We start from the raw sequence: 13,158 nt of genomic DNA on the forward strand, positions 1-13,158 counted from the left end.
GGCTCCCATACAAGCCCTTGCATGACCACTTTCTTAAGCATTAAACCCTAGAAAGAACATCTTGGCCTCAGCTGTGTTTTAGCTCCAGGCCCAAAAGAGCTGCAAGGCCAGGTGGGAAGACACCATGACTGACATCAGGACCAGATGCAATGACTAATGGCCCCCTGCCCTGGCACCAACTAATCAGTAAAGACCACAACCCTGAGAGACACACCTGGAAAGCTGATGAGTATTCAGTTGAAATCCTCCCGCTGAGACCTCCAGATAAAAACCCTCAAGACAAAGGACTCAGCTCCAAGGGTTCTTCTTTTGCCTCTATAACTTGTTTCCTGAGCCCACGCAGCCCAGCTGGCTCACTTTTTCTACAGCTCCCTTCTTCTACCTCTGTGATTTTCTAAATAAATTTTTGCTTGTATTTGAGTCTTGACTCTGAATTCTTCGTTAGCTAAAACTCAAGAACCGAGGTTTAACATCTGTTACCATCTGCCACTAACAGCTGAATCCAAATTTTCTTTTGGAGGCATTAACAATTTATATCTGTCCTTGACAGGTTGAGTTTTAAATGATCTTCCCCCTTTTGAAATAAGGACAGCCATTTTTATTACCTCAAAGAACTGGGTTGACACCTAAATAACATTGTAGGTTGATCCATTTATCTAAATCTTATTTTTGAAGTTTCTAGAGACCAGGTAAATGTTTTCATTCTGCGTAATTTTACAGTGGGCCTTTGGTAATTGTGTGTGCAAAAAATTAATTTAGAAGTATCAAAGGCTTCTCATCTCAGCCATGTTAGCATTAATGGGGGGATGAGGGTCCTGGGGTTTGTTGGCCTTGGAGACATTATTTACAACATTAATTTTAGTTTTTCCTTTGAGATCTGTAGTTTGAACAAACTTCTAAGGAAAAGCAGCCTTTACATGTACATCTCCAGATGAGTCAAATGCATTGAATATCCCTATAGGACTGCTTTCCGCTCCAGAGGAAATGTTTGGATTCTTAGTCACCTAAGGATACCTGAGCAAGAGCTAGTGCAAGCTTACTGGGATGGTGCAGGAAACAAGATGATTTCCAAGGCGCCGGCCCCTCTCTGGGGTTGAACCCATTCCAGGGTGCCCTGCCCTTCACAAAAGCTCTCCCCAGGGTTTCTCCAGAATTGGTTGCATTACCACACTGGACGCCTCAGAGCACTTATCTCCACCACTCTGGATTTGGGATTCTGCAACATGTATCATCATCCCCTCTGGCTATTCAGGTTGGGGAAGCAAGTGTCCTTTCTCTTTCAGAGCTAAAGAGAGTTCAGTTTCTCATTTAACCAGCAAATATTATGTTCAGACACTCAGAAGGAATCCGATTAAAAAGCTGAAATTAAAAACAGCAGCCCATACTCCCCACCCCTTTGCCTTGGTTATCTCAACCCTTATCCACCTCAAGGATCTTCTAAGAAGAGCCCATATAAGGTCATGGACTTAAAGCTACTTAAAGCAAGGAGGCCTGGGGTTCTGAGAGAAAGCTTACCCAAGTTCACTCAACATGGGGCACAACAGGTCCTTGCTGATATCTAGCCCCAGGTGTGGGCCTGCAGGGTGGTCTGGGGTGAGCTTCCTCAGAATCCTGTCAACTTTGCTAAGTAAATGTCAGCATAAGAAATGTCCAAACCTATAAAGAGTTTTTATAAGATATTATTTGAGGCAAACTGATAGCAATTGCGGAGAAGGAAGATCTCAAAATCTTTAAAAAATAACAGTTTTACAGTTACTTTTATGCATTTAAAATTAAGAAGGAAAATTACAAGAAGGTGGGAGAAAGCAAGGTGGGGATTAGATTACAGAATAGTTAACAAGATTTTGTGCTCTCTTGAGGGTGGTAAGGCTTCTTTCAAAGGTGTGTCAACAAATACACAGAAACGGTGGACAGGGCTTGCTAAAGACAAAGATAAACCTTTAGGGAATATCTAAGATAAAGATAAATTTTTTAAAAGTTAGATGGCTGGGGCATGGCTACTCACCACGACCTGCTCAGTTAGCAATTTATGATCCGGTCACCCTGCAAAGTTACTTTCTGTAGAAAGCCACCACCACCCCCATCCCTTTTTTTGCCTACAGTGAGAGCAGGGACTCTGCCTAACTCTCCCCTATGCATTTATACTTAACACCAAGGCCATAAATCCTAAGTGTGTCCTGTGGAGGTAGCTAGGACCAGAGCAGATGCTTGCTGTTTCCTGGGCCCTTGGCAAGATGCTCTCCTGAGCGTGCTTTCTCCTTATATCACCCCAGCACTCATAGTTTCTCTCCTTTGCAAGTTAATCCTCACTCAAGAGATTGAAAAGATTAATTCCAATTGAGTTACACTTAAAAAATAGTGAGAACACTTAAATCTGTGTTAAACCTTTTGAAGTCCCCTCCCCTTGCCCCTTGGTGAGGATCTCCACTATCCCTTCTGTCCCCAGATTTAGCCCTGGTGCTAGCTCCCCTGCCATCCCTGGGACAATCCCAGCTGGGGGCAGGCTGGTAATCCTGTCCAAGATCTGAGTGGGAGTGGCAGGCAGGCCTTTTCCTGCCTGAAAAACTGCAGATCACAGTCTGCGCTTCATTGGTGGTATTTCCTAGCCCTGAATGCAGGCACTCCTGCCCTCGTGGTTCCCATCATGCATTTCTGGGAGTTACCAAGGCATCCCTACATTCACTCACAAAATGAGACCAGTCTGATTTGTGCTTCTTCTTTTCGTGAGCTCCACGCAGCCCTATGGGGTGAGAAGTAGGAACAGGCCGGTGTCACACTCTGACAGGAGGGTTTCAGTTGGGTACAGCTCAGGCCAGGGCCCCCGCAGAGGTTTCAGGGGGAACTGCTGTTTCAGCTGTCAGTCAAATCCTCTCTCTAGGACCCAGGCAGAAGTCAGTGGAAATCTGGGCTGGGAAGAACCTGGGGTCAGACAGTGTACGTGCTGACTCAGAAAGTTCCCTTTTCCTTCTATTACTCAGGGATGTTTGTCATATTGTCCTGGACTCATATTCCTTTTTCTCTTGGGGAAAGTCTCGGTTCCTCAGAATCTTAGGCCCTCCACCCTCCTGGGAACCTCCCGTGCCTCACATGTCCAGGCTCAGACTGATTGCAGCTGTGCTGGGCCAGTCCCTGGACACACCCTGGGGATTGCCCTGTGGCTGAGAGAGGCTGTCAGCCCAATGGTTCCCTGAGCTGGGTCTTTCTACCTCCAGGAAAATAGATGGCTGAAAAGCTCACTGAGAGAAGAAATTAGATAAAGCAGACTTAGCAATGCCAGCTTCATTCTTCCAGTTGCTCATGACCAACACCTCTCCTTTTCTCCCACCCCTCACTCCACTGGTCAGCATATCCTGAGGCTCTACTGACAAAACACATTCACAGTGACCATTCGTTGCCACCTCTACCACTGCGACCCTGCTCCAAGGCACCGTCATCTCTTTTAACAGCTCCTGACATCTCCCTTCTTTTTCACCTGGGCTACTCCATGGTCTAATCCATGCAGCAAAGTGACAATGCTAAAATTAAATCAGATCATGTAACTCCTCTGCTTAAAACTCTCCCTCCAGCAACATTCTACCTGGGGGGGGGGGGGGGGGTAGTAAAATCAAAGTCTTTACAGTGGCTTTGTTACCTGGCCCTGAGCTGATCTGCCTAGGGCCCGCCTGATGTGTTTGGGTTCTTGACTTCATGCAAGAAAGATTTCACAATATGAGTCCAGTTGATTTTGAGAGTATGTTTATTAAAGCTGGGGACCGTGAAATAAGGAAGGGTTTAGGATAGAAGAGGCAATAGGAGAACCTAGGCAGGGATGCTTTGGCTCTCTGGAAATGTTATAGGAAAGAAATGAGCTGAGGTGGGGCTATTGTCAGCTCACTGGAGAGTCAGAGAAAAAGGAACCTGGAGACAGATTCAGGGGGTTAGTCCCTGATGAGGTGTCACTGCCCATTGTTCCCCTGGTTGCAAGTCTTATGGGGTCCCTTAGAATTTAGGAGATACACACCAGTGGGGGAAGAAGAGGGTGAAGGGAAAGGTGAGGGCATGCTCCTAGGAGGGAGAGCGCAGGCTGAGTTCTTTGTTTTGAGGGTTTCAAAGGCTGGGAGTTTAGAAGACGTCTTAGGGGAGATTTCAATAGACTATTCATCAGCTACTCCAGTTGTGCCCTTTCAGGGTCCTGGTCTCCACTGACTGGTCAGTGCCAGTGTAGGGGGTCATTAGTCATTGCAGCCGTTCCTGGCATCACCCACCTGGTTTTGCTGCTTTTCTGGGCCTGGAGATGAAATACAGCTGAGGCCTAGATGTAATCTCTAGGGAGGAAAGATCAGAGGATCTACACTGCATGAATACTGATATGCCAGGGGAGGAAAACCATCCTGAGGGCAAGGCCCAGGGCCAGTTTCTTCAGCTAGCTGTCTCAGTTTCCCCATTCTACTTGCCAAGGAATTTCCCTAACTTCTTAGTATCCTGTCTCAGCTTCAAAACCCCCTAGGACCTCTCTGAACAACTCTTCCCCTGCTCTCTTCTGACACATTTCTCTCCAGCCATTGGGCCTTGACACTTGTTACTTCCTTTTTCTGGAAAGCCCTTCCTCCAAATACATGCACGACTCACTGCCTGTTGAGCTTTACTTAAATGACTAATTATTCAATTACTTTGCATTGCATTGAATTCTAAATCCAGGTCGTATTTGACTTGAAGCCTTTGTTTCATATTAATTATTGAATCCTATATGTAAAAGACAAGAAAATTTCCCCAAATCTGCACAGACAAATTTCCTCCCCCCCCCTTTTTTTTCTCCCATGCTCATAGCAGCTGTATTCACAATCTCAAAAAGACGAAACAACCCAAATGTCCATCAACAAATGAACGGATAATCAAAATATGGTATATCCATATAATGGAATATTATTCAGCCATAAAAAGAGGTAAATTTTGACACATGTTACAAATTGGATGAAACTTGAAGACATTATGCTAAGTGACATAAGCCCGACACAAAAAGACAAATATGGTATGATTCCTCTCAGAGGAGCTTCCCAGAATAGTCAAATTCATAAAAACAGGAACTGGAAAGGTGGCTGCTGGGGGCTGGGCAGAAGGAGAAGGTGCAGAGTTATTGTTTACTGGGTGCAGAGTTTCAGTGTAGGAAGATAAAAGCGTTCTGGAGATGACTGAGGTGATGGCTGCACAGCAGTGCGAATGCACTTATGCCACATAACTAGTAAAAATAGTCAAAATGATAAATGTTGTGATGTGTAATTTACCACATAAAATACCCAAAGCATTTATTAAGTACTCTAAACCTCAAGTTAAGTGACTGGTAACTATCATTTATAAGAGAGGGCAAACACCCACAATTGCTCAAATTAAGCTAATAAAAATATTTAAAATGTTTTACCCTTCTGCAAAGGTAATGAATCTAAACTACCAGCACAGAGCTTGCTGTATATAGACATTTAATAAGTGGTCAATGTTTTTATTATTATTATAAATAAAGTATGGTGATAGGCACCTTCTGAAGAGTTGTGGATGGAACAGAAGTCATGTGCAAGAAAGAAAAAGAAATGTTCTACTTCTTTTCTCTGTAGTCTTAGGACATTTCCTGGCAAAGATATGAAGTTATAGAGATTGCCATAGAGCTTCTAGAGCAGCCAAGCACAACCAGAATTATTAAATTTATTTATTTGTCCCTTCCTTTTTCATTCATATAAAGTCTAATTAGATCCTTACTGTATATAGTGGTCTATGCCTGATGATATGGGCATTGTAAATGTGAGTCAAGTTTGATTCCTGACCTCCAGAAGCTTATAACCTAGTAGGAGAGATGACATACACACATATTATAATGTGGTTGGCGTGTCCAGAGGTGGACGGCCTTTAACATAGGCTGAAACGTGGAGAAAGGAATACCACCCCGTGGGTGTACAAATACTGCTGTGTGTAAAGATAAGAGACTGAGTGCCAGTGGTGGATCTAAACCTGAGCAGGCTTTTCAGATGTGCTTAGGATTCTTGGTACCTGCTCTCACCTTCTGACCCTGCGCTCTCTCTCCTTCCTTTCCTGAGGTGTGGTCGGAGTTCTCCTGGTCTCAGATTCCACCGTCTCCTGAGAAGCTGAGCAGATGGCTGCAGCAGCAATGGCAGGACTGAGCCCTGTGTTATGCTCCATGGCTGGTGACAAATCTGGCTGCTACATCGGGCGGCAGCTGTGGTTTGGCTTCACTGCTGTGTATGAAGTGGTGGTGTATGTGGTCCACATGCCCTGGTCTTCCATGCATGAAGATTTCTGGTGCCATGGCAACACCACCTATCCTTGCTTGATTGTGTTGAAAAAAGTTTTAGCAGTCCTGTAGTGGGAACTTGGTACTTCTTTTTCTTTATCTTCCTGGCCCTCTTCTTCCTCATGGAATTCTTCATGGCCCAGATTCGGCATAAGCTGATCAAGGTCAAGTCAGTGGAGTCTGTGGCAGGTGAAGTGGAGGAGGGCTCCATGGTGGGAATCCAGGAGCATGTCCCTTCTCTGAAGAAGTCCATCCTGAATTTCCACCAGGAGAAGATGCCCTTGCTTTTGTACTCCCTTTACTTCCTCCTGCAGGTTGGCACTGAGTGCGTGCCTTTGTTTCCTTGTTGATTTTTTGTCTGGAATATCTATCCAGTAAAATCTGTGGGGTGTTAAAGTACCCTACTATGATTGTATTATTGTCGATCTCTCCTTTAAAGTCCTCCAGAAGTTTTTTAGGTTGTTTTGTTTTTTTTTCCAACCTGTGTGAGTCTTTCATTCTGAGGTGGATCTCAAGACCTAGCATATATTTGGGTCTTGTTTTCTTATCCATTCAGCTACCCTGTGCCTTTTGATTGGGACATTTAATCCATTTATATTTAAGGCTATTACTGATAGGTACTTATCTATTGCCATTTTATTTCTTTATGCCTATGTTTCTCATTCTCGCTATTTCAACTTATTACAGCAGTTCCTTTAACATTTCTTGCAATGCTGGTTTGGTGGCAATTAATTCCTTTAGCCTTTTTTTTTGTCTGGAAAGCTCTTTATTTCATCATCTATTTTGAATGATAGCTTGCTTGGTAGTCTTGGTTTCAGATCCTTGTTTTGCATTACCTTGAATACTTCATGCCATTCCCTTCTGGCCTGCAGAGTTTCTGATAAGAAATCAGCTGACAGCCTTAGGGGAGCTCCTTTGTAGGTACAGCTTGCTTTTCTTTTGCTGCCTTTAAGATTCTCTCTTTGTCTTGAATTCTTGGCATTTTAATTATGATGTATCTGGGCGTGGGCCTTTGTGGGTTCTTCTTGCTTGGGACTCTTTGCGGCTCCTGAATTTGTGTGACTTTTTCCTTCACCAGGTTAGGGAAGTTTTCTGCCATTATTTCTTCAAACAGGTTCTCTAACCCTTGCTTACTTTCGACCACTTCTGGCACTCCTATAATTCGAATATTTTTATGTTTCATGTCCCACAACTCCTTTAAACTGTTCTGTTTTTTAATTGTTTTTTTCTTCTTGGATCTCTGATTGAGTGATTTTTTCCTACCCTGTTTTCTAATTTGCTTATCCGATCCTCAGCTTCCCCTAATCTGCTGTTCATTCCTTCCAATGTTTTTTTTATTTCTACTATGTCATTCTTAATTTCCTTCATAGTTTCTATATCTTTTTTCCTGCTGTTGAGCATCTTTATTAGTATTCTGAACTCTATATCTGATACATTGCTTATCTCCATTTCATTTAGCTCTTCTTCTGGAGAATTCTTTTGTCCTTTCATTTGGGGCTTGTTTTTTTTTTCTCCCCATTTTGGCTGCCTGTTTGTGTTTGTTTCTGTGTATAAGGTAGATCTTCTTGGACTCTAAGTCTTTCTGGAAGGTCTCTGGTGCAGGCTAATGTCAGACACTGTTTGCAACTGGCCTTGCATACCTTGTTTGAAGTTTTACCACACTTCACAGGTCTGGTTTCCTCTGCTGGGTTGAATGTGTTTGGACAGGACCGAGATGTGCACCAAGGTCTGCTTTTCCAAGCCCTGGGTCCAGAAGCAAATCAGGCAAAGACTCAAAGCACCCAGAGGCTGTTATTCAGTCTCTTAATGAGCCTCAAGCTGTAGAAACTCCACAAGGTGGGATGGCTGATTGTTATGAGTCCTTTAGGAGCCTCAGGCTATAGAAAATCCATCGGGTGAGGCCAAAGGTTTTCCAGCAGGGTGGAGCAATTGTTTCCCAGCCCCCCAAGCAAAAGCTGCTTGGAAGGTAAATGTCTGCCTGAGAAAGATGTCCTCTGCCATATGGGGGAATGAATCAGTACTGGGATCCAGATGGGTACCCTCTGAGATCTATTCCCCCAGCCAGCTCCCCTGAATTCTCCTAACACAGCCATAGTCCACTATGTCTCTCCCGGAGCCCAAAGTGAGTGGCTGTACATGAAACTTTGTGCATTGGCTCTTTAAGAATGTGCCTGCATTTCCAGCCATCCCTCCCTGACAGACAGAAATCCTGCTGCTTTTTACAGCCAGATATTATGTGGGTACCTTTCTCACTTCTGGTGCTCTGGACTAGAGATCCCAGCTTGGGGTTTAGACCCCAGAGTCCTCAGTGGGAAGCCCTCCCCCCTACAGCTGAGATATCCCTCCGGACCTTCAGCTGCTGCCTGTGGGAGCCTGGCCAGCCCTCTTGCACCTCCACACTTCCTACCAGTCTCTATGCAGTCTCCACTTTTCCTCCTTGGTTATGAAGGTACTCTCCAGCTTGTCTTCAGTTGCAGTTGATTATTCAAGATGGTTTTTCTATATTTCAGTTGTAATTCCTGTTTGGTCCTGGGACAGTGTCTGTGTAGCTTCCACTCAATCTGCTGCCATGGATCTCCTCCTCTTTTTTTCTTAAGGAAGCTACCCATCCATTGAGATTTGACACAATTATACACACACACACAAATACATAAACACAAACACAAGTACACACACAGACACTATTTTGTATTTGCCCAAATGCGAGCTATGTACTATGGCATATAGAAGAAATCTGTCCACTCGCTAATATGTGTGTCTCAAGGGACTGCCTAGATGAACCCTGGGTAAGTTCTGACAACCATTTATGGCCACCGAGAAGTGTGAATTTACTTTGAAAAATGGCTACGAGTAATAAAAATGTCAAGCAAACGCTTTCTGTAACCAGTGTAGATGGATTCACCTTTTTACAAATCCTCGGCATGTAAAACAGGTTCTGATCTTTCACCAGGATAAAAGCTTATTCAAGGCGATGGCTGGAAGCCCATGGTAGCAATAGCTCAGAGATGAATTTATGGGTTTTAAATTATGGTTTTGGAAGCCTGTAAATTATTCTCAGAACCTGAGTAGAGCCAGCTGACCCCTTGAATATACTCATTTTCTAGTGAGAATATTTTGCAGGTCGGCTGCAACATGGAGATAAAAAATTGACACACATGTGAAGTATGCATTTCTGTGCCATCTCAATTTGTGACTGTCCATAGAATATACGGTATAGCTATGATTACTCAAGAAATGGACTTGGTGCCAGCTTAAATGATAGACTCCATGTTAATACAGAGTTTAGGACTCAAAACAAAGTATCTTGGACCCAACACATGTTTTCCTCAGTAGTTGAGTATTCCTGTGTGTTTCTTTAATGACTCACATCCCCTCAAAATCTACACTCTGACAGGTCTTCAGGATTTGGTGTCAGAACTTGAATCTAAGATGGTTTACCTTTATGTACCTTTAAGTAAAATAAAAGCAAAACCAACAGTTCAGTATTAGTATAGCCCAAGGCAATGAAGAAACACTAGGCTTAGCTATCTTTACACAGCTGTACCCTAGAGTCACTCAGATACTTAATCAGTCATACAAAACTGCGCATCCAAAAGAAAGCATATTTAAAAGGGCTCCACTGTTGTTTCATACCCTACTTACCACACACACTATGTCCTTCTTTGATATAACAGTCATGCTGTCAACAGAGATTTCTCTGAGAAAGAAAACATACTGTCCTCTTAGAATAAACTATGTTAAATGAAAGAGCCGGCTGCTTGCCTCTGGCTTCACTGAGGAGAGAGGAAATTTAAATTGGAGTGATTTTTCCATCTTCCTCTATCTCAACTCTTTTTATTGTCCTTTATTTTAGGTTTTTCTCCATCTTTTTCAAATGCAAGTGAAAACTGGGGAGGCTTGAAGTAAGCTGGGAAATCAAGGGTACCGAAGATCTGAAACTTGAAAGGAAAGGAGGTCCCTACATATAAATATTACATCTCAGGTTATTTCTAAGTCATCTCTAGGTCCTTAGCTTACCTTTAAATTCAATTAGCATAATCATTTCTGTCACTTACCATGGACAAGGCCTACTCTAGTCACTGGAGATACTGCAAAAAAATGAGACAGGACTTCTCCCTCAAGGGATTCCTCATGTCGTGGGGACATACCTGTAAGCAGTAATTACAAAATGGTAAGTCACTAATGACACACAGAATTAAAACTCAGTTGTATTTCTACAGCTTTAAAAACATTACATAGTGTCAGGGAGGGGGAGGATTCCCCCTCTACCCTTCTTTTCTTCTTATGGCTGGATTAATAATAAAATCTACACAAGACTCTGTAAACAGGAGAAAACCCAATTTAAAACATGCTCATGGGAAAATCATAATTTGACCCTCAGATCATAAAATGAGGCTCAAAGAAATGCTTCAACCAGGCACCTTTTAATGCTGTTTAGATAAACAATAAATTTGTGAGAAATTGACAGGACAAAGAAAGTTAGTGCTCATTAGAAAGGAATCTCAGCAAGGTTTGGGTGTTCATTAGTGAGGAATCTCAACAAAGGGATGAATTAGAAAAGAGGCAACAAGATCTCATTACACAAACTTTTCAGCTCTGCATTTAACTCTAGTGATAAAGGGGTGTCTTCCAGGCACAGGGAGGACACCTTCCAAATGGGAGATTATTTTCTGTATCCAAGGAGACAAGGGAGGGTGGAGGTGTCCTGTGTCACTGGCTACTGGTCAGGTAACTTTAATTCAAAGTAATCAATATGTCATTGTGGGACATTTTGAAGTGGTCTGTCTTGGGCCCCAACAATAGTATGAGGTAAAATGACAGTGACAATTTCAACCTACTATTAAGAATTTAAAATCCTTAATAATTCCAAACTTTTTCCTATGTAAAAATAAATATAAAAACGTATATAAATACAGCTGTGTCTTTATGTGTTGGGGGTTCCCTGAGACCATCCCCAAGTTTTATGATTTGCTAGAGGATCCACAGGACTCAGCATATAATAATACCGATGGATAAACTTTATTACAGTGAGAAGGCAAGGAGCAAGACCAACAAAGGGAGAAGCACCATGGGGCAAAGTCTGGGAGAAACCAGGCCTAAGCCTCCCAGGGTCCTCTCTCTGGGAAGACGACTCGAGCAAGATCTGCTTAATTCCCAGCAGTGGGTGAAACAACACCTGTGAAATGTTACCTACGAGGGAAGCTCTTTAGAGACTCAATACCCAGGGTTTTTATTGAGAACTGGGCACAGAGGCAGCCTCTAACTGGTACATACCATCATTTCAGACTTCCAGAAGGAAAGCAGAGATTCAGTATGAACCATGTGGTTTGTACACACAATTTAGGCACCGTGAGCCACTTTCATCAGTCAGGATGGTGGAGCCCTTCTGTATTCCAGCTTCCCAGAATCCAACCAAGGGCCAACCTTGTAAGCAGAACTTTCAAAGGATTCCAGTCAGGCCTGCTAAATTGACTCTTTCCTACACAGTTACTACACACATTTTGTACAACATGTTCTATCACTATATATTCTTCTGTCTGTCTGTACACAACTGTTCTTCTTAAGATATCACTGTTGTGAACATCTTTCCATGCTAGTTCATAGCTAGGTCTACAGACTTCTTTGTCATAATTACATATATTCCATTTTGTAGACGAACAATGTTTAACCATTCTTATATAGATTGATATTTGGTTCATCTGCAATTTTTTACATTACAAATTATGATGCAATGAACATCATTGTACATATATTCTTCATGTATTCATGCCTGTGGCTTCTGTTACATAGGCTTCCAGTTTCTGTCACATAAGCTTCTAGAAATGGTATTTCTGATGTCATTTGATTTGGTAAAGAAGATCACTGTGTTGGAATTTTAGTGGATGCATTAACATGTGGAGTTTGTTGGAAAAGAGGAGAATTAGGAGACTATTAAAATATCCAGGTGACAGTTGATCAGGGCCTGAACTAAGCTGTGGCAGGGAGCTCCGAGAGGAGCAGAAATGGTGTAGATTTCATTAGAAGGCAATACAACAGCTCCTGACTGGATGGCTAGTGCAGTGGGAGCAAGGAAGAGTGAAAGGTGACTTCCAGTTATACGATCAGGTAGATGGCAACTGGGCCGGATGCAAAAATAGCAGTTAGGAAGCAATTATAATAATTCAGGGAAGAAATGATGGCGGATCAGGTGTTCATTTGTTCATTCATTCATATACATCAAGCATCTGCTATGTATTAGCCACTTTGTTAACTGTTAGAATTGGTACTTTTCTAAAAATTAAAAATATTGAGAAAAATTTTGATGTAATGTAGATTCCAATTAACTTGGCCATTAATTAACTTCATTTCTATTCTTTTGTGAATGTCACAAGCTTAATAAAAGCTGTAGAGAGAGTGATGGCCCCAGATGCTTGAATAATTTGTGCACACTTTAGAGTAAGAATATGAGGAGGGAGGGAAAAGGGAATTATAAGAGCAAACAGATCTCTCTTATGTCTAGGTTTGAAGACAGAATCCCTCCCACACGACCATTTCAGACAAATGCCCTTGGCAAACGTGAGCAGACAACCCTCCTCCTCACTGCCCCCGAGAGCCTTCTCTCCTGCACAGTTTCTGATAATACTTGCGTGGGCATCAAGTGCAATGTGAAAGAGAGAAGCCAGTAAGCAGTCCTTTTTATTCTTTTCACTGATTTGCTGTTTTCTTCACATTTGTCCCTCCTCCCTACCTCATGAGCCTAAAATGCAGCTTCCAACATTTGAAGCCCAGACACATATATCTCACAATTTGAATGACAAGGATAGTTTTATTTTTATAGAGTTTTATGCATCCTTCAATAGAAACTGAAGTGCTTTTATGCATTTTATTTCACAACTTGTTTG

This window comes from Miniopterus natalensis, chromosome 6 (assembly GCF_054644295.1).
Source record: "Miniopterus natalensis isolate mMinNat1 chromosome 6, mMinNat1.hap1, whole genome shotgun sequence".
NCBI lineage: Eukaryota > Metazoa > Chordata > Mammalia > Chiroptera > Miniopteridae > Miniopterus > Miniopterus natalensis.